A 25453-nucleotide genomic window follows, 5' to 3' on the forward strand; every position below is an offset into this window, starting at 1 on the left:
TTACTTCTCATCGGGTCTCTGTGTTGAGAGGTACCAGTACAGCAGTCCTCTCCATTTCTCAAAACAAAGCGGTGATGCTCCTACTTCACCACCCTGCTGCCACACACCGAATAATGTATTTCAGCACAGAGCAGGAGCAAGAAGAGGGATTCTGCAGGAATACTACAGCAGCTCTAGTTATATCCAGTGCTATATCCTTCAGGCTGGGAGCTTGCAAGTCTTTTCTCTAGCTTCCCTTTTATAAAGATCTTTCTCTAACCAATTTCTTACTTTAAGTAGATTTGGATATTAAAATAAATAATATAAATGTATCTCTGCTGTAGCCTTTGAAAGATTCCCTGATAGCTGTGGGAACTGACGCAGAGTTCCTATTCCTCTTAAAAATATCTTTTTTAATTCCTGCTTACATGATTAGGTCTTGAAGCACAGATACAATCAATCACCATCTTGGAGCATATCGTAAATCGTAAATCTCTGCAATAGAAAAGAACCTAAAACACTTCAGGCAAAGCATTCAATGGGAATGTTTTGACTAAGTAATGCTGTGAGTTAAGTTTGCCTTCACACCTTTATCCAAAAGTACAGGAAATAGCAGTACGTGACTCTCAAGCAAACTAGGCTGTGACTTACTTGCAGCCCAGGTACCCTGCGATACCCCCTTTCACAGGCTGTCACCTCCAGACTTCTCAGGCACCGCAAGTCTCTCCAGTTCCTCAGATGCATTTGAGATCCTATGCTCTTAAAAACTACCTCCAAGATCAAGCTAGCTAAATTGCTGGAAACTTCCGTGGGGGCAAATGGAAATCAATTTAATTCCAGCTTATGTCAAATACAGCTTAAATCACCAGGGGATCAGATTAAGTTCCATCAGTACAAGACAAGTTTAAAATAAGTGTCTGCACAAGTTTCTCTAGCAGTTTAGTGAAACAAATTAAACAACGTTTTTACCAGCACTGCCTGCTCTGAATCACAGCTTTTAGGCCCTGATCCTCATACTCAAGCTTATTACTGAAACAAGCTAATTACTACAAACAAGAACAGGGGGATCTGGCTCCATCAGCACCACGCTGAGGTAACCGTACCAGGAGCACTACATGGTACCAGAGATCCACGTCTCCTGCCTAAGGCCCTTAGGCCTAACCCTCTGCCAAAATTCCTTCCGTGTACCCGAAGTGCTTTCCAGTGTGACACTGCAACTTAGCTATGTTTTCATAACAAGCTATCTCATCATTATGTTTATTTCTAATCTATTAGTGCCTAGGCAACCCCTTTTCACATACTGGCTGCTCTGCAACCATTTAACGACTGTCTTCTCTTCCTCAGAAACTACAAAAAGAAGTTTGCAGCACAGGAGAGAGCCATCAGGGAAGCAGCGAGGAAGGCTCGTCTCCTCTTCTCTTGGCAGGTTCACAATCATATGCTGTTTCAGAGACTGTGGTTCTCACTATTGGTTGGATGCTGAAGTGGAACACAGCATTTTCAAGCTTGCTTTTACACTGCACTACCAACAAGGCACATGCATTCCAAGATGTGCATAACGACAGTATAAAAATAGGTAGATTAAAAGGGTGGGGGGGAAGAAGACAGAGTTATATTTAATTATTCTCTATTTTCTTCATGTTAAAGAATCATCTCTGACACATGCCCAGATAAAGAAAGCAAAGCCTTCAGCCGCAAAATCAATGCCAACTCTTCTCTAATATACGCCCAGTTCACAGCACGCAGTATCCTGCAAAACCCAGCTTTGTGCCCACAAAGGATGATGCTCATTTGTTTGCAGTTACTGTGAGGATGAAGGAAGAAGTGAAGGAGGGAGGACCTGTGCAAAAAGAAATTGTGCTCTGTGCTCTGAAGCTGGTAAGACTCGAGTTTAAAACTGATGCTCCCCAGCAGCAAATCTAGTGTGCTTCTTGTTGAGCAATCTTGCTCATTTGGGATTGCTACTCTGGTAAACAAGAGGGTTAAGCTTTATCCTTCTGAGACACGACGAAGCATTTCCTAGGGCTGCCATGCCCACCCATCACTCCTCTGAGATGTTCTCAGCCTTGTGCCTAACCCCCAAATCACCACGTGCTTACAATCAGGTGCCTGCCCTCACTGAACTCATCCTGGAAGCAGGGGCATGGGGCTGCATCAGGACTGCAGTCTCAAGCTGGAGGTGAAGAGCAGCAGGGCAAGAGCAGCGTCTGCACCGAGGCGATGCAGGCTGCACCATGCTGATCTGGCTGCCTCAGCGTGACAGCTGAGCTCTGCTGGCCTCTGCGCATCACTAATGCGTCTGCAAAAGCACAAGCGCTGCTCGCAGCACCACCGGTCGAGTCCGAGGTGTGACAAGCAGGAGCGGGAGGCCTGCAGAGAATCACAGGTTTTTCAAGTGGCACTTCACACCCCAGCGAATGCAAATGCTTGCAGCTTTGGGGCTCAGGACACACGCACGCAGGCGACCAAGTCAGGACACTGCATAACTGCATTCATTCTAGCTCCTTATGTCTTCTGGAGAGCACGCTGAAGCAGACGGGCCCCGTTGTACCACCAACTGTCCTGTTACTGCCCCTGAATGACAAACACATTGGGACTGTAACACTGGCGGCCCTCCTTTGGCTGCGAGTCCCCTTCCAGGAGGAGGCCGTGCGGAACGGCGGGAGATGCTGACGGCACAGGGGGTGCTGCAGCCAGCCAAGGCGCCCAGGCTGCGGGAGATGGAGTTGGAAGGCGGGCAGCACAAGACCCAGGCGCCGTGCACGCATGGCCGGTGATCTGTGGGGTTCAGGCTGTCAGCTCCTGAAGGTCCACCGACTTGGCAGGCAACGCTCCCTGCCCCTTCTGTGCTGACAGAGAGGTAGGTGCCAAAACTGCTCCCCACGCTGGCTGCGTTTCAGAGGGTGAGGGGAAGGTGAGAGCTGGACTGCGCCGCAGCTTGCCAGCCACCACGGTTTCTTCTTGAAAACTGAATGCGGTATCAGCTTACCCCGTGTGAAGGACCTTGCTTACTTCAAGTGGCATCAAGCCATTTGATGCTGATGTTTTCAACTAGGGGCTGGCAACAGCATAAAAAGAGGGCTTTCGAAAGTCATTTCCTCTTCACTCACCCAGTCCTCAGGTTTAACTGGCAATTCTGGGTTTCTGTGAAGTTCGCATTTTGCTTTTTCTATGTGCTGTGTGAAGGGGACCATGGCAAGGTGGGTGTAAATACTGCAGAAGCAGCACTATCACATTTAGCCTTAGAGATTTTTTCTTCTTTTAAGCTTTCTAAATTTTGGATTTAAAAAAAATAACGATCCTCCAGTACCTTAACCCAAACCCATATTTTCCTTCATCTCACTTTTCTAGTGACGGGAGAGGTAGCTGAGCTCCTCTCCCCCAAAGATTTCAATTTCCAACTAAAAAGTGATTATGTCCACAGTCTTTTAATGATTTCCCTTTAAGGGACCAGCTCTGAATATAAATAAAAACATTAACAAGCTATGCTCACCATTTATAAAAAATATTCCAACAAAGGAACTTCTCTTTTTGTACCTTGAGAAGTCATTTAAATGTAGCTCATTGCTACACATGTATAATTTCTAAATAAACATAATGAAAAGAACTATGTAAGTTTTCACATAAATCCCATTTTTCCATGTGCAATTGAATAGATAAATATCATCTGTGGATGTCACAAACCAAATTAAATGTCCTTCATCTTATAAGTTTAGGGGTATGGTGGCTGTTCAGGGGCTCACAAGTTTACATCTCTGGCATTTTTTCAGTCACCTCATTTCATCTAAGAGAAAGGTTTTATCTCTACACTCGGCTTCACGTGGATTGCATTCGGCTCTGCCCTAACGGTAGGATAGATTTTTATATTTATGACATCCCTCTCATGCGAGCTACTCTAGATGTTTTTGTTCAGCTCCAAGGTTTCTTGGAGAGGGAAGCCAGAAGCTAGCCATGCCAACTACACAGCTCATGGTGCCTTTCCCTACCGAACCGCCTTCCCCGCTGCGACCAGGGTAAGGAGGAGAGTCCTGGGGACATGTTCGTGGGACCCTCCCTGTGCAGGAGGATGTGCTATGCTCTGGGGACAAGACTAGGAGCTGCTGATCTCCTCCAGCACCATCCGCTGGGCACCACTTCTACCCTCAGGTCTACCTGGCTTCAAATTTGAATATCCACTCTTATTCCAGCACAGAATTAATGCTTTCCAGGAAGTGGAAAACTGCCCGCTGCTAGATGACACCTTTGCATTTTGTATAGAAAAAACAAGAGTTCAGTTACTGGATGAAAAGCTTTCAGAGAGAAAAAACAGAAACTTTAATGAGACTTGCCCTATGCTGGAAAGGAGCCAGCAGCAAAGAACCAGAATGGTTTTGCTAGACTCCTTACTGCCTAGGAGAAGCCTAGAGTAAATGGTAAGAAGGGAGATAGTCATACTCACAGACTATAATAAAGTCAAGAAGGTAAGTAACAAACAACTACGCAGTCAGACACAGAAAGACTTAGATCACTCAAGTACCTGGGCTCGAAGATAGCAAACGCTAGCAATCAACGCAGATAAATGAAGAAGACTGACTCTTGGACAAGGAACAGAGAATTAGTATTTGCTAAGGTGAATAAATGCAGAAAGACATTGGCAAGGGAGAGACTTCTGAAGCACAGAGAAGATTTCCCCAAGCTACCGACACAAAGAGCATCTCTGCAGCGAAGGTAACAAACAAGCAAAAAGCTCCTACAAGTCACTCAGCTCAACAAAAAGACAAGGGGGGTTAGGAGTTATGCACAGTGCTCTTCGCACCCTTTGGCAATACTAACCGTACTGCGAGGCACTGGCTAAAGACATGTGAGAGCAGGAAGGCAATGGAAATATTACAGGTGTGATTTATTACAACTACAGGGCACCTCCATCAAATACGGAGATGAACACAAATGTCTTCCTCATCATCCAGAAGCACAGGCATTTACTGTCTGTATCGTACAGTGCCTTTCATTTTTAATTGTATTTTTTTCTTGGCTTTGGCATCACCACCTGCTACTCCATTTGACAGCTTTGCCTAACAATAGGCTGTACATAAATGTGCTAATTTCACAGTTTTTTTTTTTTTAAATCAAATCAAATCCATGCTTACTGTAATGTGGCTCTCAGCGGAATGATACCTGAATCTAGCGTCCTTTCCCCTGTGGCCATCACAAAAGTACTTGTGCATTATGGCAGTAACCAACCAGACATATATTTCAGCAACCCTCCTCTGAAAAACTGCAGAAGACACATTGTTCTCACAGGGGGAATGTAAGGCTCTAACAGATCCTACATCCTAATTAAAAGGATTGTTAGCTAACACCAGAGAGGAGCCAGAGAGCACCCTTTTTTCTGTTTAAGCAACACACTTTGTGAAAAAGAAAATTTTTCACTGCAAGCATTGAGGTGAGGGAAGCTGGCTGTATCATGACAAACTCTTATTTTAACCCTGATCAAATGCAGGACAAGGGTCGCTGGTGCAGGGAAGCAAGCCGGGCTCCTTAAAACAACATGGATCACTCACTGCATGTTACTGCCAATGTTATTGCCACCCAGATATAAATATGTACGTGGACTATCATTTTCTTGTAACAAATGGTAAAAGATATCCTGGTGACAGTGAGGCAGTCATGGAGAAAGGATTACTTTATCACCTACCTATGACTATGTTTCCCAAGCAACGTTCTCGCCAATCAGATGCCCTGGGTGATCATTAGTTCTTGCACATGGCAGCAATGAAATTGTCCCTTAAAGTAAATCATTCAAGGATTTTTATAATCTGAAATAAAATTTTCTAATATTTTTTTCCTAAGTTTTCCAGGTTTAGGGTTTTAATCTTTTATTATTTATTGTACGGCAGTTGTGAAGGGCATGATGAGAGAAGCCCTGTGTAAATAGTTGTCGTTGGAGGACCAGTGCATGACAATGCTGCATTTAAGAAATTAATGATTTTTTTTCCTTTCTATTATTATCTCAACGTTCTTTGTGAGGATGTTCAAATTGAACAGGAACCAATAATAGTAAAACAAAACTCACTAAAGCTTCACTTTGGCTTCTGTGTATTTTCCCACCTCATGGCTAAAGTTGCTGATAAATATTCTTTCGAAATTGTAGTGGAGGAGGAGAACAGCATATATATTTTCTCACATTTAGAGTATCAGATTCAAAGAACACGATTTTCTACTGCTTGAGATAGAGTATTCCTCTATTTTCATACTCTCTAGGATTTATTGCTCTTTTTAACTACTACCAACACAATTTAACCTTTGCTATCTTCACCTCTGGTAATTTTTTCTGTCCCACCAGAGCCTGAATTACATGCTAATCATAGCAAAATACTGGACATTCTCTTAACTGTGGGCTTAAAAATAATCCTCTTTCAATAGAAAAAGACATAAAATATCTCATTAGACCAATAGTACTACCAGGCACAATCCATCCTAGAGTATAAAAAAAATTATGCTACGCGTCATTTCTTTCTAGCTGAATTCTCCGACACCTGAAACTCAGAGCGAGCGTTTTGGTGCGAGCCTGCACTTTGGTGCGACCTGGACGTAGAGCAGCGCCAGTGCTTACTGCAGGGCTTCATCCTGCTCGGCTGAACAACAAGGCTTGAACAGGAGTAAGGTCAAGGCTGCACACCGCTGTCTTTCACGTTATTGAAGCGCCTGAACATTAAGGGCTTGATTAAAAGGTAGTGACTCAGCCCCTGCATTTCTAAGGATCACTGTTTTATTCGTGTACTGCCACTTGTCCAGTGTTTCGTATCAGATGCCTAACATCAATAAGGTACATGTCTGAGCCAAAGTTCATCAGAGCCTCCCCAGACCTTTCCCCACCTGCCTGTACTTGATTTTAAAAAGCAGCTATGATATATTCAGGGCGTTATCATGTAAAAAAAAAAAAAAAAGGAAAAAAAAAAACAACCTACAATAATGACTTGTTTCTTTGGAGCTGCTCACATCAATGTATGCTTGCCGGGTCTGGTCCACAGTGGCTTTGAAATCCTTCAAAACAATCCCCCATCTTGCAAGAAGGCAGCAGAGGCTCTGCCCAGCATTTCAGACTGTTCTACGTCCTTCACAGCTTTTTTATCAGCTTGACTGTATGTCCTACATTAGGACCAAATCCATACACTACTAAGGACATATAATTCATCCCAAATGATCAAGGATAATTATATGCTTAAAGAGCAATATGCAAAGGTTCTCCTACAGATAATTAAGGAGAAAACTCACAGTTCACCCATGTGGGAAGTTAGCCAGGAAGTGCAGACATACTTTGGGAATTCATCCATTATTTATAATCTGCAGTGTCTTGTCAAAAACCCTAAATGAAAAGTTAAAGCTTTAACACATTCTCCAGCATACTGCTGGGCCATCACCTCCCATTAGTTTTTAAGTAACACTCCCATTGGGCCAGATTCATCAGAAGGTTTCCTGGCACCTGCTTAAACCCTCTGGACCTCAGTGAGGCATCAGCGCAAGGAAGCTCACGATCGGCCACTGTCGCTGCCCTCGCCCTGGGATTCTGCCAGAGGCGCACGAACGCAGCCCTGCATCCGGATGCAAGCCGGGGGGGTCAGCCCTCACTGAACCCATTGCAGCCATCCAGGCAGAGCTTTCTCTCCCCACCACCTCCGACAGCACGCTCAGACAAGTGCCCCAGGTCTTACCCTTGCCACCAGTTTCCCACTGATGCGCACGGATGCTGACAAACGTGGTAGGGGCTGACCGCAATGTGACTGCTGGCAGGCCAGAACTGAGCGGTGCTCTTACATCACAAATACTAATGGTGACAAAACAATGCCACTTCTGGTTGGCACCCTAACACCGCCCTTGGTTTCCCGCTGGAAATGTCCTCCCATTTCATTTCCCTTTTCCATTAAAAACAAAAAACACCACCAGGCTACCCGTACCACTGTAGAATGACCCTACAGTATTTCAATTAAAATAGCTCATCTTTAGACCCATTTTTTTTCCTGGACACCCCTACACTTCCCATTCACAGCCGAGGCACAAAACCCAATTAGTTATTAATTGAGGCACGTTAAAATTCATTAACTCTGCGTGTGAAGCTTAAGCTATAATTAACTGTCTTCCCAGGCTTTTGTTCTTTAATCTCCAGGTAGAAGGTCCCATTGTTAATAAGAAAGATAACGCACAATCCTACAATCTCTCTTGCGGGTAGATAGCTTAGTTCTGGTGGTGGCAATGTGACATTAACCCCAGCGGGGACTTCTCTTGTTAATGCTGTCCTGTCAGCTATTGAACATTGTGCACCACATGTGAATTGGAGCATATTTTGAAAGGACAGGGGCATAAGAAAAAACCAACAATGAAAATGTTTTTTGAAAGGTCATTTTCAACAAACTCGATGTCCTGCTACAGGACACGTATACTAGTCTCATCACTACATGCATATCTTTCCTTCCAGCTTCGCCTCTGCAAGAATTTTCATTTTAAAGAGCTACTAAAAAAGCAGCTCAAGGCAAGTTCTTGTTTCACATATGGAACAGCACGAAGCCAACCTTTATTTTAAAGCAAAATGAACACAGAAATTAAGTTACATGTCAAGTTCCAAGGCTTAGCATTGCAGCGATTGCTCTGGAATTTGCATACATTTCTGCTACTTCTCCACTCACTATATGGATGCCCAGGCTTGCAAAGAAATCAGCTCAAACCTAACCTACATAAAAAGCGCCTCTTCCCAAATGGAGCTGCTTTTAGGATGGAATTTCACAAGTGGTTCAGTGGAAGCAGCTTCCCACTTCTAATTTAGGCACCATCTTAAGCAGAAAGCACATCCTGGCTTTAAACCTGAAAATGGTGGATTCTGTCCTCAATAAACGACACCAGGAAGAGAAGAACATAAAGAACTGGAATAACTGAAATGAAAATGGCGTGCCTTTTGCTTGATCTTTTGTTGAGGTGCTGACCTACGAGCCATAGCATCACAGTGCTTTGACGAAATAAAAAAAGTACAGGTGAAGTGGAAAGAACAGAAAGAACAAGCTGCTTCTGGGGCTAGGTAGCCTTCCAAGCTCAGCCATCACTTACTTATTTCACACACGCTTTTTCCAGTAACAACCGAGATGCTGTGTGCACTGGAAGGACTGCTCCCAAGGGGCACAACAAGCGGGCAGAGACGGTGTGTGCCTGTACGCAGGGGGACAAGAGAAGCTCTGCCTTGAGTTTCAGGCCTGCAGCATCTCTCCAGATCCGGGAGGTGAGCTGTAAATGTATTTTCTCAAAGTCTCCGCTCCTTCCTGAAGACTTGTGCTGCTGCTAAGAGCTGATTCGCTTCACCAAAACCAAAGGTTGCCATCCAGCCATGGGTGGCCAGGGGCTGGGGCCGGTCAGCGCAGGGAGGCAACGGAGCCAGGACTCTGCTTCCACTCGTTCCCCCCACCCCCTCACTTCTGCAATGTGCCAGCCTACACATTGGAGCTGGCACAGAGGGAAAGCAGTCTGTGCCAGAAAACAAGTCTGGTGCAGATTATTTCCCTGCTGGAGCAATGAGAAAGCCATAGAGACTTTGGGAGTCGCAATATGGTTGCTAACCCCGTTCCTGCTGCAATGCAATCATGCGCTGCTTCCTGTGGGGGCTGGACTGTCTGTGGGGCCCCCATCCAGCCCGCAGCGTGGAGAGTGGCAAGAGCAGCACTGGTGGTGCAGTAAGTCTGAAGGAGATTTCCCCAGGCTCTAACAAAGCTTTCAGAGCTGTATGAATGTCTCTACGGGCTGCACATGCTCATCCAGCATCAAGAGCATTCCAGGTACCAATTCTGAGACATCTGGGGGAAGCAGCTGGAAGAAGCAGCAGCAAAGGAAAAGGCAACTGGAAATCAGAAAGCGCAGTCAAGACACAATGTGATTTTTGCAGTACTTTCTATGCATGCTACAATTTGTATTATTTGGCTTCACGTAATGTGCAGACACCATGTGTCCATCCATTGAGATGTGCCTTTAACAGGTGGCCTGTGCCTGTCTGGAGATGGCACCATCCACTGCATTGCAGGTCTTGCATCCACCCATACACACATTAGCCCACGCAGTCAGCTCCATTCTCCCTTCACTTCTCCCTCTGAGGCTGTGCCAGGGACCTGCGGATACTGGAGGGCAAAAGCTCAGGCAACTGCTTCAGGCCTCGGAGCCATCAGTCCGTTGCAGGGCTGCCCGAACACACTGTTGGGACAGAGACTTATCAGTCAGCAGGGCAGGCAGAGCCAGCCTTGGGTGTTGCTTACTCATCTTCCCACCTGACTTCGTAGCAGTGCCGACAAATTCATTTCTCTGTGTTGAGGAGTCGGGGAAGCAAACAAGGCTTTTGTGAAAGCCCAGGGAAAAAAAATTGCAGTGACCTTGCACAATTTTTCACATGCCTCTGTATCAATCACAGACGTCCTACCCTCATAAGCTGGAAAAGTAGCGTTAATACCAATATTGATGATGCTGTCAAGCCTTCACAATAGGTGCCTGACAGCACCATGTAAGCCAGAGATACGGATAGTTCAGGCAATCAATAGCTTGCAAAATCTCATGCAGAAAGAGCCACTCGGTGCAAACACGGAAGACGCTGTGGAAAATGTCTTCCTTCTCTTTTCTGATCTTGAAAGGATTAATGCTTAAGGGAATCACCTACCTCAAAATCTGCCAGCAATATGCTTTTTTTTCACAGGAGAATACCAAAACAATTAAGCCCTGTTTCTGCCAAGGAGCATCTGGGGTTGAGAATTAGCAGCTCTCTGTTGTGAGAAGCAGCTAAACAGAAAGCAGAGGATGGTAACAATCATACTGCACTTCCAACCTGGAGCCCTGGGAACGCTGTGTTGAATTTGCTTGCCATTTCTGGATTTTCCTCCTATGGGCCTGTAAGCTAACAGATCACCTCATCAAGAAGCCTGTCTCTGCTCTAAATCCAGGTGGCTTCATTACTCCATCAAAATATTAATAGCAGTGTTATAAGATCAACATTTGTTTTGCCAGGAGCAATGAATAATGCAAACAGTACCGCCTAAAATCATTATTATTTTATTTAGATCAGAGGCTGAGAGCCACCCTCTGATCCTGTGCCAAAACTGGAAGAAAATGAAGAGCATTTAGAGCTGGTGAAAGGTAAAGGATACAAAGGCACAGAGAACCAACTGCTTCATTTATCAACACAGTGCAGAAAGTCATCAGCCGCATCACATTCCCCAAACTACTACCAAATACACCCTTTTTTCATTTCCTTTCACCTTTGGAGCCTGTGTACTCCTGCAGCTGAGGAACGCTCATTTCTAGAGGAAAGAAGTTTTTTGGTTTCCTTCTTTCTGAAAGCACTGACCCAAAAACTCTATCATTAGTAACAATAATTAAAAGGTGCCATAAGAGGGAGTGTATGGATGATTGCCACTAAAAGGAACAGTCTCATTAATTTATTGCAGATTTTTAACTTGGCTTCATTAGGACATGTCTGTTGAAGGCCGTTCAGGACTCTGGGGATGTTCCTGTACTTCAGTGACTCCCTCAGTGTTGTCACAAAGAAGGAAGGCAAGTAAGATCTGTTGGCTAGTATGCAGTTTTGCGTATGTAGCCAGCAAATTTATCATTTTGTCAGTCTTGCATCCAAGTAGAAGCGCCCTCTTGAAATCGAGGACCTGACTGATTGAGCAGCCATTCAAACACGAGCTGTGAACGCCAGTCCCTCTAGCACAAGAGAATTTCAGACCATCTTTTGTTGCCTCTCTAAACCTGCCAGCCTTCATATGGCCACAGAAACATACCAGCGTGGCTCCAAAAGGCCCAACACGTCAGGCTATCCCAACAGCGACCATCTTTCCCTGGCATCTGGGCACCCCATTCCACTCAGCCTCTTTGGAGAAACTGGTTTTCCTAAATCTTCCTGATAAAAACACCCCAACTTCACTCTTAAAGGCAGCTTTTAATTGGGACGTGGGAAAGACACAGCAGCCCTACGAATCATAAATAATGATGAGCACTTGGGAGAAGTTTCCCTCATTAGACAATACCCATAAAGCAGAGTTAACTAATAATTAACAAATCTAGCAGATAGTAAGTATGCAGCCCTCTCTAATGGAGCAGAAGACAGGGAAATATTAAAGAAGTGCTAACAGCTGGCTTGTTAATACTCCGAGAGCCAATTTCCTACGTAAGACTCAAATGGGAAAGCAGAATTGTAATTAAAGTCTATTTTAAGATAAACAGGAAAAAATACCCCACCTCATGAATCATATCTTTTATTATACACATATTTGGCACCTACTGGCCTACCAAATCTCCCTGGTCAAGGAAGCAAGTGCCCTGGGCCCGCTTCTGAGTTCCTGCAAGGGGCTTTCAGCAGAAGGGAGTACTAAATTAGGAGTAAAGGGCCCTCATAAAGCACTAGAGCACAGCAAGGCTTTTCGGCAGATGTGAGCTGTGGACTCACCATGCTAAGTGGACCAGGAAACACTAGCATTCCCTCCCTTCACTTCCACAAAGACTACAAGCTGGACCAAGAGCCCATGCTTGACCTTCTCAGCCATGGAGCAGCATGGCATGTGCCTGTCAGTGAGAAGCAAGGCCACATCCTGCGCAGGCATCTCAGGTGACTTCCAGCCTGCTGCAGTCGCTGGGGAAATCGGCTTTAGGAAACGATGTTCTATTACTTTGATGTTAGGAAAATACTTCCATATCAGCATGGTTTAAAACTAAGTTATTCTTGCTTGTAAGCATCTTTCAGGAATGCTTTAAGGTGTGTGCCTCAAAGGAAAATTTCTACAATTAATTTCACAAAAATATATAAATGAATTGCTTCTCTTTTCATTTCTGTCGGATTCGTTTCCATGTATACTTTTCCTCTAATTGCAGTCAGAAAGAAAAGGCTCGGGTCTTTCATTAGATACCATCCAGAGTGAGTTATTAGGGTTAAATCCACCCTGAATGGTAAAAGCAAATTAATCTAGGCTGATAAAGCGTGAGCCTTTAGTTGCCAGGAATCCGCTAAAGCCCCAATCTGCAGAGATTTATTCCTGCACTTCATTTCAAGAACACAGCCAGCCTGCCTCCCTCCAACCCAGCTCAACTCCACTTTATACATTCATATATTTATTTTCCCAACTGAAATGCAAGGAAAGGATTTTCTACCCACCATCAGCTTTGTAGATAGCGTGTACCTAAGAAACTCATACAGAAAGGATTCTTTAATTAGTTTAAAACAGCACTTCATATTGCTCTGAAGTAAAACCAAAACTGCCACCAGTCTTTAAGGTGTTCAAATCACAAATGTTTTAAGCAGCAAAGAGACAAACTGCACGTTCTAGAGCACTGAATGTCTAAAATATTGTCCTCCCCCCCCCCCAAAAAAAAAATAAAAACACAACTATTCCATTGCAATTTTAAAGAATGGGATTCTTTTCATATCCAAAGATTTATTTTTTTATCACCAACCTGACACTGTCAGGCAAGTCAGAAAGGTGAGACTGGACTTTGGGAAAGTCAGCTGCTTGCTCCAGCCATGACTTCACAGAGAACCATTTTACACTACCACCCATGCACTCACAAGCAGCCACAAGTCATCACCACATTAGTGAAGCGTTTATGGAAATGCCTTCAGTTTAAAGCTCTGGGATGCAAAATCTACCTATTCTCTGACCTGATGCTAGCAAACACACACAGCCCGGGACATCTGATTTGAAGCCCAGGCTAAATGTATTTGTGAAAGAAAGCAGGGTCCTGATATTGATAACTTCCTACGAGGAAAAGAAAGAAATGTCTCTCCTGAAAGGCTCCTCTGCCCCTTGCTGAAGAGAAGACTTGAAGCACGAGAAAAATGCATGAGAGATGTCCTGTACACAGACATCCTAGAGTACATACAGCAGATTCAAGAGCATTCCTACTCTTTTGGGAATAAAGCAGAGTATTTCTCGCCTGATCAAGGGCAAGTTCTCAGTACCTGCAGGGTTCCTCATCTTATTCGTACCATGAAAGACTAATCCCTAATAGACCGTGAGGATTTGTCGAAGACTCAGCAAAGCAGTGACATGAGCCACCGGGCTCTGGCCCTGCCTGGCTGCTGGTGAACAGCTCCAGCACTTGGACACCTGTAGCACCAGAGCCAGGGAGAGGGAAAGAGATGCGGGGTTTATGACTAGGATCTAAAACAAATTTTATTGGAAACTTTTATGTCTGTAGGTTTGAGTAGTTTTTATAGAGAGGAGTTCTGAAAACTGCCATAAAATTTTGCCTTGGGGGTTATGATTACATTTGTATCTTTCCCAAACTTGTATAAATAAAGACGACAGTTTTTACTGTAGAAGCTTAAAAGGTTAGAGACGTATTTGGGTCTGTGATGAACCTTTTATAGATGTGATGTTATAAGAATTTATTCTTAAATATCAATAAAAAAAATACAACTTTACATTTCTTGATAAAGCAGTGGCGATTAGAAAAAGAACTATGTGGCAGAGGTGGCTGCATCGCTTCTGACTTCCTTTCTGTTAAAATAATGCTTTGTTAATTTTTTGTTGACTGGAAGCAGTTAACTAATTTTCATTCTGTCAGAGGAGGAATGTTTTTTCTAAGGATGCTTCCTGGTCTCCTGGCGTTTCACGTGAGATTCACCTCACACCTGATTTTGGTCGTGAGTTGGTATAAACCCTCTTTATGAGGGACTGGCACCTCATATACTTATACCTTTATAAATATGCTGTATGATTTTTGTACAAGTAAACAAGAAATAATACCCATGTTTTACGTAGCATATGCAAGGCTAAAAACATTGAAGGACTCACCGCTGTTGGACCTGCTATGGTTTTCCCTTCCACGCTTCTGCTGGTTGATGCCGTATATTTTCTTGTGGGGGTTCGCTTTCCCTTTCTCCCCCCTCTCCCACACATCCGTACATTCATGCCCATAACCAATTACTCTCCAAAGTTTGGCAGTGACAGGAACGCAAGAGCAAACACTCCCAGTTCCAGGAGCACTTTGTACTGGCTAAAACAAGCATCCCAACGGGTCCCAGGGGAGTGAGGCAAACCACAGCAGCGGGGCTTTTTATCGGGATTAATACACTTATTTTGCAAACACGGAACAGATTGTTGGTAAAGTGAACACTTGAACACCGGAAACAAGGACTATTGAACCTGCTCCCTCCTCTCAAGCACAACCACAGTAGGATTTTAAATTTCAATGAAATGAGTGATAATCTTATTTGTTGCAGATAGAATGACTAATTAGTGAGGAAAACTCCTTGAAAGCATTCAGTGCAAGCAGTTCTCTCTGAACGCAGTGCACGGCACAGCGGGGCACGGAGCACTGCACTGGCATGGATACACACTACTCTGCGCTGTGTGCACATGTCCCTGAGGAGGCATGCTGATTAAACTGGGCCTTCATGAAGTTAAGCAACTCAACCATGCACCTGAATGAAACTTTTTGCCCACAAATACCTTAAAATCAAACAAATTAAGACACCTTCATTCCAAAACATACATTGTCTTAAAGACAAGTATTCACAATGAATTACCACGCTGCATAAACAGTGATAGACACAAAGTAAACATGAAATCATGGTATCCAAACAGAAATAGAACATTAAAATCATATAAACAGGCAGAAAAAAAAAAAGAAAAAAAAAAGAAACAGCCCTCTTTTTATTTTCTTCTTTATTTCAAGAAACTTCCCTTTCTCTTACCTTGATTTCCTCTTGATCAAATGCTGCTCAGAAGAAGAATTGTATGTTGCAGTAACAGTGAAATGTGGACTTAACAGAATGCCATTGGAAATCATAATATTTACGTTCATTTGTTGTACTTGATTCAGAGTTAAAGTAATTTTTACTAATTGCCTTTTCATCTCACACAATGGTTCCTGCTAAGTAAGATTTAAATATCTCTTACCTTAGAGTCCCCATCTCGTGTGCTGCCTCATGACCGTACCCTTGGGCAGTCGATCCATGGCTATGCTGGGTCACTGGAGATACAGCTGTACTGCAGCATCCAACGCAGACGAGACAGCTGGTGCATGAGGCACTTTAAGAGTCCTGAAAAAGAAATGTGCGGGTTTGAACCATGCCACGGTAAAATATTTTAACATTTTGCGACAAAGAATTTTCCATTCTATGAGAAATACAGCTGTAAAACTACAAACTTTTGTATTGATTAGAATGAAAATAAATTTTGAGGCATTGGAGATAGTATGAAAACTTTCTTTTAATGATTCCAGTGGTAACTTCTCTTTTGCCACCACCTTTATGTTGTGTGTTGTCAGAATGGAAGGCCAGAAAAGCGAGCCCATCCACTGCTGTGTGTTTGCAGAGAGCCTGCTCTTATAGGCACTGTGGTAATACAACTAATAAATAAGAGGACATGTTATGACTGGTTCCTGGCATTCAAACAATTAAGATCCATTCTACCAAGCACTTCTACATATGCCCAAGCCACACTGGCATCTAAGTTCAACATTTCCTGAAGCACTTCATCAAACGATGAAGATTACTGTTAGTTGCATTCATCAGCAGGCTTAACAGAGACCAGAAGGGGACAGGTACCCTATAAGTATTGCACAGCTACCCAGAAAACTCAGCTGCTTTACAACAATTCAAAGTTAAGAGAACTCCTAATAGCAAATTATCAGTTTTTTCCTCTTTCTCTGAGGAGGAACCAAGGTTTTAGCAAAGCTGGGGTGACCACAGCTAGCTAAAATACACTTCTCTGGGAAAAAGGAGGCTGCATTTCAGCTTCCTTTTTAGAGCAGCTGCTTTCCTCTCTACATACACCAGGATTCACTTTCATCTTGTTTCTAAACCTGATGTTTATCCTATCAGGAAAAAGCAACAGTAGCATGGGAATTTAGGCTGACAATAGATGCACTCATTTAAAATGATGAAATGCAAACATTAGCTTCTAAAAGCTCACCAAAGTAAAGACAGAAAACTATTTGCATAAACTATTACCTGTGGAATTAGAGAGACATATTTTTGTTAATAACCTCATCTGTTTTATGTATTTCAAAGTGAAGAAAAAAAGTTTAAATCATCATGATTTTACTCATTATCATCTCTTTAGGTCTTGCTACAGTTATGAATTGCTAATTGTTTGAGTATAAGGCTTCAAGATATCACTGGCTGACACCAGCTTTCAATCCAAGAAAAAAAAAAAAAACAAAAAAAACCCCCACACATTAAAAAGAAACTCAGTCCTAGTAATTAAAAAAAATATATAAATTTATTTTTTAAAAGTTGGTATAACTTTGATTACGTGAAATCCAATTTTAATGAAATGTTTCTGGGGATCTTCCCGCGCCGAGCAATGATTCTGTTGGGATTGCTTTTGCAGTCCACTAATTTCTAATCATCTCAAAGTAGAAGCGGGAATGCAGAGAAGATTGGGAGAGAGTGACAAACTAAAAACCTCAGCCTCTGGATCTGAAAACACTCATTTCAAGAGACAGGAAGAAATACAACATCACGTTGTCATGAAAAACAAACTGGGAGCAGTTTTATTTTCCTTCCACAACAAAGAGAAATAAAATCTTGAAAACTGGTAGAAAACTTACTGGTGCATTTTGCCAAGCAAATTTTTGTGTTAGGAGTCATTTCAACTTGCCCCCACCTGAGGGTTGACACCTGTATGGCTGGTGGAGATGCTCCCCTGCCCTTGTCTTCTACCCCACCAAAACCAAGGACTCAAAACTTCACCGAAGGCTAATAATCAGCTATTCCACTAAACTCTTGGAGGTACCCTGAACAGCATATTTTACATATATTGACAGGGCTCAGAGGACTGTGGCAGCTAAATACTGCCCAAGGGTAAGAAGACATTCAGTGATGGCGGAATATCGCTGGGAGCTGGAGGCTGAAGGCAACATGCACAATCAAAGCAGCTATTGTCACCTCAGGCCATCTTAGTGCTGCTGTCTCCAGGGAGAGCCTGTGCTTGTTTATTGCCCTTAAAGTGTTACTCCGGATGCTGAAGACTTCCTGTGCACAAAGACGTGGTATATAAACACCACCCGCCTGCAAGGAAACTTTCAACATGGAAGCCTTTAGAGACAGCATGGCAGTGGGCTCGAGTTGCTGCACTGAGCTGGGGTCCCCCAGGCTGAACCTGTGGTGGTGAAGCACACGAGGGACTTGCAGGTACTCACCACAGGTTGAGCCGCGACACTGAGCACAGAAGGACGCACAGGGGTGTGCAGGGCTCACATTTAGGGTCCTGGTTAAATCGGTTACAAGCACTGCCACACAGTGGCACACCTGCCTTCACACCACTGTGATGCCCCCACAAAGGTATGGGGTCATCCCATCGCTGAAGAGCAGACCAAGGAGGCTGGCCAGCTCCTCAAGGGAGAGCTAGAGGAGGGACCCTATCAAATCCTGGCAGGGCAGATCTGAATGCTAGCCAGCAAAGTTTAGTCCTGATGGTATCTTATTGCAGTTTATTACACATTTTAATAAGGCCTGACTGCTAGAGCAGTCGGTAACCTTCAGAACTCAGCCCTATGTGAATCCCAGCAAGCACTTGCCACTGTGCTGCCTGCAAACACCAGCCCTACACGTAGGCTCTTACTGGGGGAAAAGTGATTTGCATTTTGTTACAGATGCACCACGGGCACTGCATGGTGCAGCTAGCAAAAGGGGTGTTTTAGTTAACCTTTAGGTTTTCCTCATTAAACTGAGTAGCTGTCACTTTTTTCTTTTTTTTAATTCCTGCCTTTGAATTGATTGTGTGATGACAAAGAGCTACAAGCAGATTTCTACATGGTGCTGAAACCACAGTCCACGAGGAGGCAATTTTTACAGACTGTATTTTATTAGGTCACTCTTGATTAGTATTGTCACTTAAAACTATCCCAAATAACCAGGATAATGACTGCAAGCCACACTCCAGCTTTATCCTAGCGACTTTAACAAGTGATAGCTCTGCCGGGAGCCCCCCAAGCTGTCCCAGACATCACTGCCCCACAGCCCCATCTCACAGCAGCGTGAGCAGGAACTGGGGAGCGACAGCGGCTTCGCTACCGTGTGCAGGCGGGGGAACACAAGGCAGAGTGAGAGTCACTGTGCTGCTGGGGATGTGCCCAGAAACAAGACAATTAGGAAATGCCAAACAAAACAAGTAGCAGCCGAAACAGAAAGCCTTCAGAATGCCTTCACCCAGTTTCAACTTGTTTCTTTTTTTTAAAAAAAGAGCTGTTGGATCCAGGCTTGCTTGCAATATTCTTGTGCTGTGTGTGCAGCATCCCAAGCCCAGACCTCAAAGAAGCCAGCTAGCAGAACAAGATGAGATGTGCACATTTCCAGATCTACCCTTGGAGAGCACAGACTCCAAATCGAAACACCACGGCTGCAAAGTCAGCAGCATCCAAGCCCAGTGGCCATTTCCAGAGGACCAAAGTAGAGTTGTGTGGTCCCGAGATACCACCGCAGGCGTTCGGATAACATCAGCCATTCCAGCTGAAGCGCTGGTGCTCTGAGCGGGAGGGAAGCAGGGGAACATCCCAGAGGAATTGGGAGATTCAAGGAGCCCCCAAGCCTCCATCCCTGCTTCTTCTAAGTTGTTTTTCCCCTTATCCTCACCAACAAGAGGCACATGCCAGGGGTGCAATATCACTCAAGGGGCACAACCGTGCGGCAAGGATTACTCTCTACACAGCTGCCACAGACAAACAGAGCACGACGATTCTCCCCATGCCGGTGCAGCAAGGCCGGAGCCTCTGGCCAGCCTCCGCCAGGCCTGGCTGTCGGGCTCCTCCAGTCTCCTGTTTCCCCACACAGGGTGTGCAGACGAGATGATGAAAGCTTCAGGGAGGAAATTTTGCCAGCATCTATCTTTTTATTGTTGTTACAGGTTGGCATCTCCAAAGAGCAAGGAATGGGTGCCAAGTTTATTACTACCCAAGTTTTATGATTTACAACCTGTACAACTGAAGCCTGAAAACACAGCAATTTTGCAGGGTAATTCTGGGAAGTAACTATCCTACAGCACCAATTATTAAAACCACTTGCACACATTAAAGCTATAAAGATTAAAAATATAGCACACTTGTCATTAAATATGTATGAAATCATGTAATATGTATTATATACCAGTGCAATGGCCAGCCGCATGTGCTTCAGCACAGCCCCATGAAAGAACTGCAAACCCCAAGTCCCAAACCAGCACGCATTTTGTCAAAGCCGAGGAACAAGTTTGTCATGCAAAATAAACACAGATGTTCCAAGCACTGACTGTAGCTTTCAGGCAATGGCTAGGAAAAGAAAGTGCTTTAGGAAAATATGCCTCTCAGTACAAGTCTACCGTCTCTGCACATACTGTACTTCAGCATCAGCTGAGGCTGGATGAGTCATTTAAAGGACATATCCTGTTGTTGTTTTTAATTTCGTTTGCTGCTCATTGTATTTTTTCCTCAATGCTCTGTCTTGAAATGTATTCAAATGGCTCCCCATCCTGATGTGCCTGGCACGCTTTAGTGACACAGGCACTCTTTTCTGTGTTGCTTACTAAATCTGCTTCACGTTTTAGAAAGGCTAGAGTTTATTAGCACCTCAGGCCTTGCTTTGCTTTTTTATTGTAATTGTTTTCCTCTTCTCCCTCATTCAGTTCCCCTGAGAAATGAATCATTTTCTATTGTGCTACACACAGGAACATCTTTCAATTTCTCTACCACATACAATTCCCATGGTCTAGGTACACATACGGCTGTACAAACCACGCACCCATACACATGCACGTGTGCACCTACCCACCCAATGGCATCGCTCAGCTTTCACCCCAGTTTTCATCTTTTTCCAGATAAAAGCATAGTCAGAGTTTCTAGGTAGAGCTAATATTTATGTTGGCTCAGATAAAAAGTTCAGCTGAAGCCATGGAAAAACAAAAAAGTTAGATTCTGCCTTAAAAATATGTTCAAAGGAGTCTCCATAGTTGTTGTGCGCAACAAAATGGGCGCTGGCTTACACTTTGACCAGTACGTTCTTTAGCCATAAGGGAAAATGGTCTGGCTACAAGAGACTCCACAGGGAGATCCAGTCTTCTCTGCTCAGCCACAGGCTCCCGTAAGCTTCTTTTTTCTCCGCCTTGGTTGCTTAGAACAGTAACAACACCAAGATGATATTTCTCTGACATACCATGAAAATGATACACGGGAAATGGGAGGCTTTGGGACAGTCCAGTAGCAAGGGCCATATCAGAACAATCCCTCCAAGGAAGGATTCTTTTTTTTTTCTTTTCTTTCTACAATCCTACAAAAAAACCACCCACCTTTCAGCTAAACAACCCAGCAAACTACAGATTTTTGTCTCACTGTTTGACTCGAAGCTTGTTTCTCCGAGTACTCGTATGGATTTTGTGTCTTCAAACGTGCAACGCTGGCATCTCGGCACCAGCTCAAACAGCAGTACTTAATTCTTGCCACTTCCTATTAAGAGTGCGGCCTTCTTTTTCAGCTAACGAATGCTGCTGCTCTATACACACTAGCAGAACAACAGTGAAAGAATAAGTCCATACCCAGTTATCATGCAAACTGCCACTGCTGAAGCTCACAAGCATACTTCAACTGCTCACAGAGTCACTCTGGATTCCTGCGGGCTGATGCACCGGAAGGTGAAAGCACACCCCCGCGTCTCACCTGCTGGCATCTCACCTACCCCAGATAAGGGGAGGCTTTTTGCCTCCAAAATTCAACACAGCAATTCCAGTTCAAGAAGAAGGCATTGATTCTGATGGAGGATCAAAGAGATGATACTACTCCACAATACCTTCCCACACCATACCTGTTTACAATACTGCTGAGATCAGTTCCTGGGCAAGAAGCAACGTGGTAATCACTCTCATGCTAAACTCATCTCTATACCTATTTAAAAATCTCATTAAGGACTTTGCATAAAACTAAGTAGATGAAATGCTGCTGCTAAGAGGTAAAACCACAGCCATTCCTGCAGCAGTTCACACCTGTAAGTTTTGCAACGTGCTTTGCTTGCGGCCCTTCTGTCCCTCCCTTGTCTTCCTTTTGCATAAAGTATCATTAAATCGTCCCCACTCATGACCATGTGCAGACTTGAAAACCTGTATACAGCCCTCCTGAAATCCCTCCCTGACTAAAAACGTGACACCCATGACTATATCATTGGTTTGATTTGGGAAAGCATCTCAGAGAGACTCTAGGCTTCCCATCATTAATGGCCTGATGCTCTTTTCACCTTTCCATTCCCTTGACTTGAGCATAGCATGGAATGGCTGGAAACAGCGCTGACCGAAAACCAGTGCATGCTGCCTTCTGAGCCTGCCTTCAGCCAGGGAACAGAGGAAGGGATGGAACAACTTGAACCACAACTTGAACCACCCCAGCCTGACTTAACAGAAGAGATCCAGTCTGCACAACCAACCCCGATGAGGAAGTTTTCAGGCTCTTTTAATTCACTGCAAGACACTTGCAGACAGCTGCAGAGAAACAGCTCCAGTGCTGATGCAAAAGGAGAACGTTTAGACTTGATTTACTGGATACACATATACAAGATGGTCACTAAACCTATCCCAAAATTAAGCTAAGACAACCTTGCACTGAAAAATACTCTCCAGGGATTGAGATTGATTGTTAAGTTCAAAAACCAACAAAAAAACTCACAATCCTGCTGAACTCCAAAGACTATTAAACAGCTGCCCAGGCTCTCATTGAATTCCAGTCTTCAGTCTCGATTAGGGTCCCAAATCAGCAATGCATTAGGCAAACAATGAGCTCACGTATGTGCTAAGCTTGGTATCTTCCTAAACATCCTAATTCTGCAAGGCCCAACAGTGTAACTACAGCAGTGAGCGATGCTATTTCCAGCAGCGTAGCAATGCCTGTGAAAGCCCTCGCAGGGCTGCTGTGCTGGTCTCAGGCACTTTACATCAATGTAATTTAATTCAGTTCCCTGCCCTGAATAAGCTTTCTTGGCATATGCAAGGGTATGTTGGTAAAACTGTCTGCACGGGGGAGGTGTTTCGTCCCATTGTAATTATGCCACAGATTCAGCCTTGACAAAGATTGACAGACCTGCAATGGGGAAACAAACCACTTACTGTAGATCTTAACTAACTAAATAGAACTAAGCAACAGAGCATGTATTTCCCGCATCAAGTAGTGAATCTGCCTGGAAATGTGCATAGAATCAGCCGTAGATGAGGGAAGCACGAACAAAGAAAGCTTCGTTGACTCATTTGAAATACATAGATGGGTGCAGGAAACCTGGGATACTTGCAAAGATCTACCATGAATAGGGAAAGAGGTTAAATTTGTCAAGTAAATTACTTGCAGAACATTCTCCTCCCAGCTCTAGCCAGCAGTAGTGAGTCTGAGACAATGGGTAATTCATTACCCACGCATCTCTGTCTGAACAGGGCAACAGAAGTCATTTGGCGTCTGTAGACCTAATTAGGTGTCATTAAACGGACCGATGCTCATTTTCCTGCTGCACAACTGAAAAGGCAATTTGTTTGTGCGATGCAAAGTTGCAAAGGTAGAAGAAAGCTTTAAAAGCTGCCTCAACTTTGTGTACCGTGAGCGCGACTGCAACTGCTGCAAACTCGGGGTGCAAATAAGTGGGGGTATGCAACCGAGCAGGCTTTGCCCCCTGCCATTTGTGGGAAGTGTGCAAGCGTGCACAGCTGCTGATGTGCATTTTGCTACTGAAAGCAGCATGCCCCCCACAAAATACACCGAAGCAACGGAAATCTGGAGGGAAGGAAGCATAAAAATCCCAACATCTGGAAAAAACCCTCCTTAATGAGGTATTTTACATCTTTCTGTGTTTTACGCACTGCTTCTCATTACAAGAAGAGAGCATAAGCCAGAGCCCTTCGAGGTCAAGGCAGCATTTCCTAGAGAGTCATTCAAGTGCTCTGGCATAGGTGTAGCAGCCTGGAGGCATCCAGACGGAACCCGATGCTCAACAGCTACCTCCAGGCATGCGAATTGCTCCCGGAGTGCTTGCAGCGGGCTCTGGCTGTAGCTCCCCATGGCCTCCTCAGTTAATAAAAAGCCTGCTGCAAGACAAAGTTGGGCGAGATGCTCATTACACCTCCCGCTTCTGTGCACAGCCTTTTGTACTGAACATTTGAACTGCAGCCCTAGAAACCACCCAGCATTTTGAAGCTGCCCCAAAATATAGCTTCTGCTCGGCTAAGTAAAGTACGCTAAATCCAGTCCTGTAGACCAGACCTGTTTGTGGTTTGGGGAGGTCCTCTGAAATGCAGGTAATGAGATATTGTTGCTTTACCTAAACCAGTATCTTGTCTGGTTTTCTTTGTACTTCAAACTGTGTAGTTTGAAAAAGCGCCAAAGCACCAGAATAAATGACGCTGTCGTTTCAAGCGAGTACTTATTTTTTTTTGTCTATGGGGTAATATAAATGTTTTAGATATCATATAGGGATATTTAGGAGGCAGACACAGTTTTGGATCTGGAGGAAGGACTGAAGGGTGAAGATGTTTAGGTGAACTAGCAGCTAGGGGCCCAGAGCACGTATAGCTACCACGTATAACCAATGTGACCCATATTATGCTGGCCTCTTGATGCTGTAACAGCATTACAAGCATCAACAACAACCTTAAATCATTTTCTGAGATTGCCTTAGCAATGTGCATCTTTCACTAACTCGTTTGTGATGACAGCATTTCTAGTTTGGAAGCCAGCTGCAGTTTTCTAGACCGAAGGCAGCTTCAAGTTCAAGAAATGGAGGTTTTACCCACCCCAGTCCAGAATCTGCAAATTCCACAACTGGAAAGAACCGCAGTCCTGCCTGGCAATTCATTTGTGAAGCCAGTCCTGGTGCACTATGCAGGACCCTGCTGTCCATTCATTAAGCATGCCAAAACCTCATGTCTTCTCAAAATCTCCCTCTCTGCTCCAAGATCTACACTACCACTGCAGGCTTACAGGAGAAGCGGGAGGGATTACTTGCTATTTCTCCCGCTAATGGAGAAATGTTAGCTAGAATGATCATGCAGAAGGTTTAAAACAGCCAGAAAAATGACCTTTACAGAGCAAGTCATGGATGCCAAAATGTAAATCGACTCAAAACTCAACTGGGCAAAAGAAACGCATGCTGGGTTAAAAGGACACGGACATGGCTGCCAGCCCACAGACACCACAGAAGTCAAGGAAAGGCTTACCATCATATCACATTCAGGCAGAGAGGCTGTTACACAGGGAGCAAGGTGGTATCATGACATCAGAGGAGTCCCAGCAAGTCCGTAAAGCTTTATCCCAACCGAGCGATGGCGGTCTTTTTTTTTTTCCCTCGAGATTCCTGCCAAGTAAAATATTCTCTGCACTGTTTTGATGGAAATTAGCACTGAAATCATTACTGGTACAGTTTCATTTACCAATAAAAGAAAAAATAAAACCAAACGTTTTCTTACAGAAAACCTGTTTGTGTTTATGTTTTCATCAAGACGCTATTTCAAACATGACCTCGGTAAAAATAACCACC

The 25453-nt window shown here is 44.1% G+C and overlaps 1 long non-coding RNA gene across 3 annotated transcripts in view; it reads right to left on the reverse strand.

Moving 5' to 3' along the window:
• The window catches only part of LOC308194928, a 350222-nt gene that overhangs the window by 83299 nt on the left and 241470 nt on the right, over positions 1-25453 (reverse strand). For all 3 annotated transcript variants that reach the window (XR_013951068.1, XR_013951069.1, XR_013951070.1), the window contains one exon: positions 15879-16021. This is a non-coding gene — a long non-coding RNA (uncharacterized lncRNA). The remainder of the gene's footprint in view (positions 1-15878; positions 16022-25453) is intronic.

Source organism: Anser brachyrhynchus (genome assembly GCF_964034855.1).
Source record: "Anser brachyrhynchus genome assembly, chromosome: 4".
Lineage (NCBI taxonomy): Eukaryota > Metazoa > Chordata > Aves > Anseriformes > Anatidae > Anser > Anser brachyrhynchus.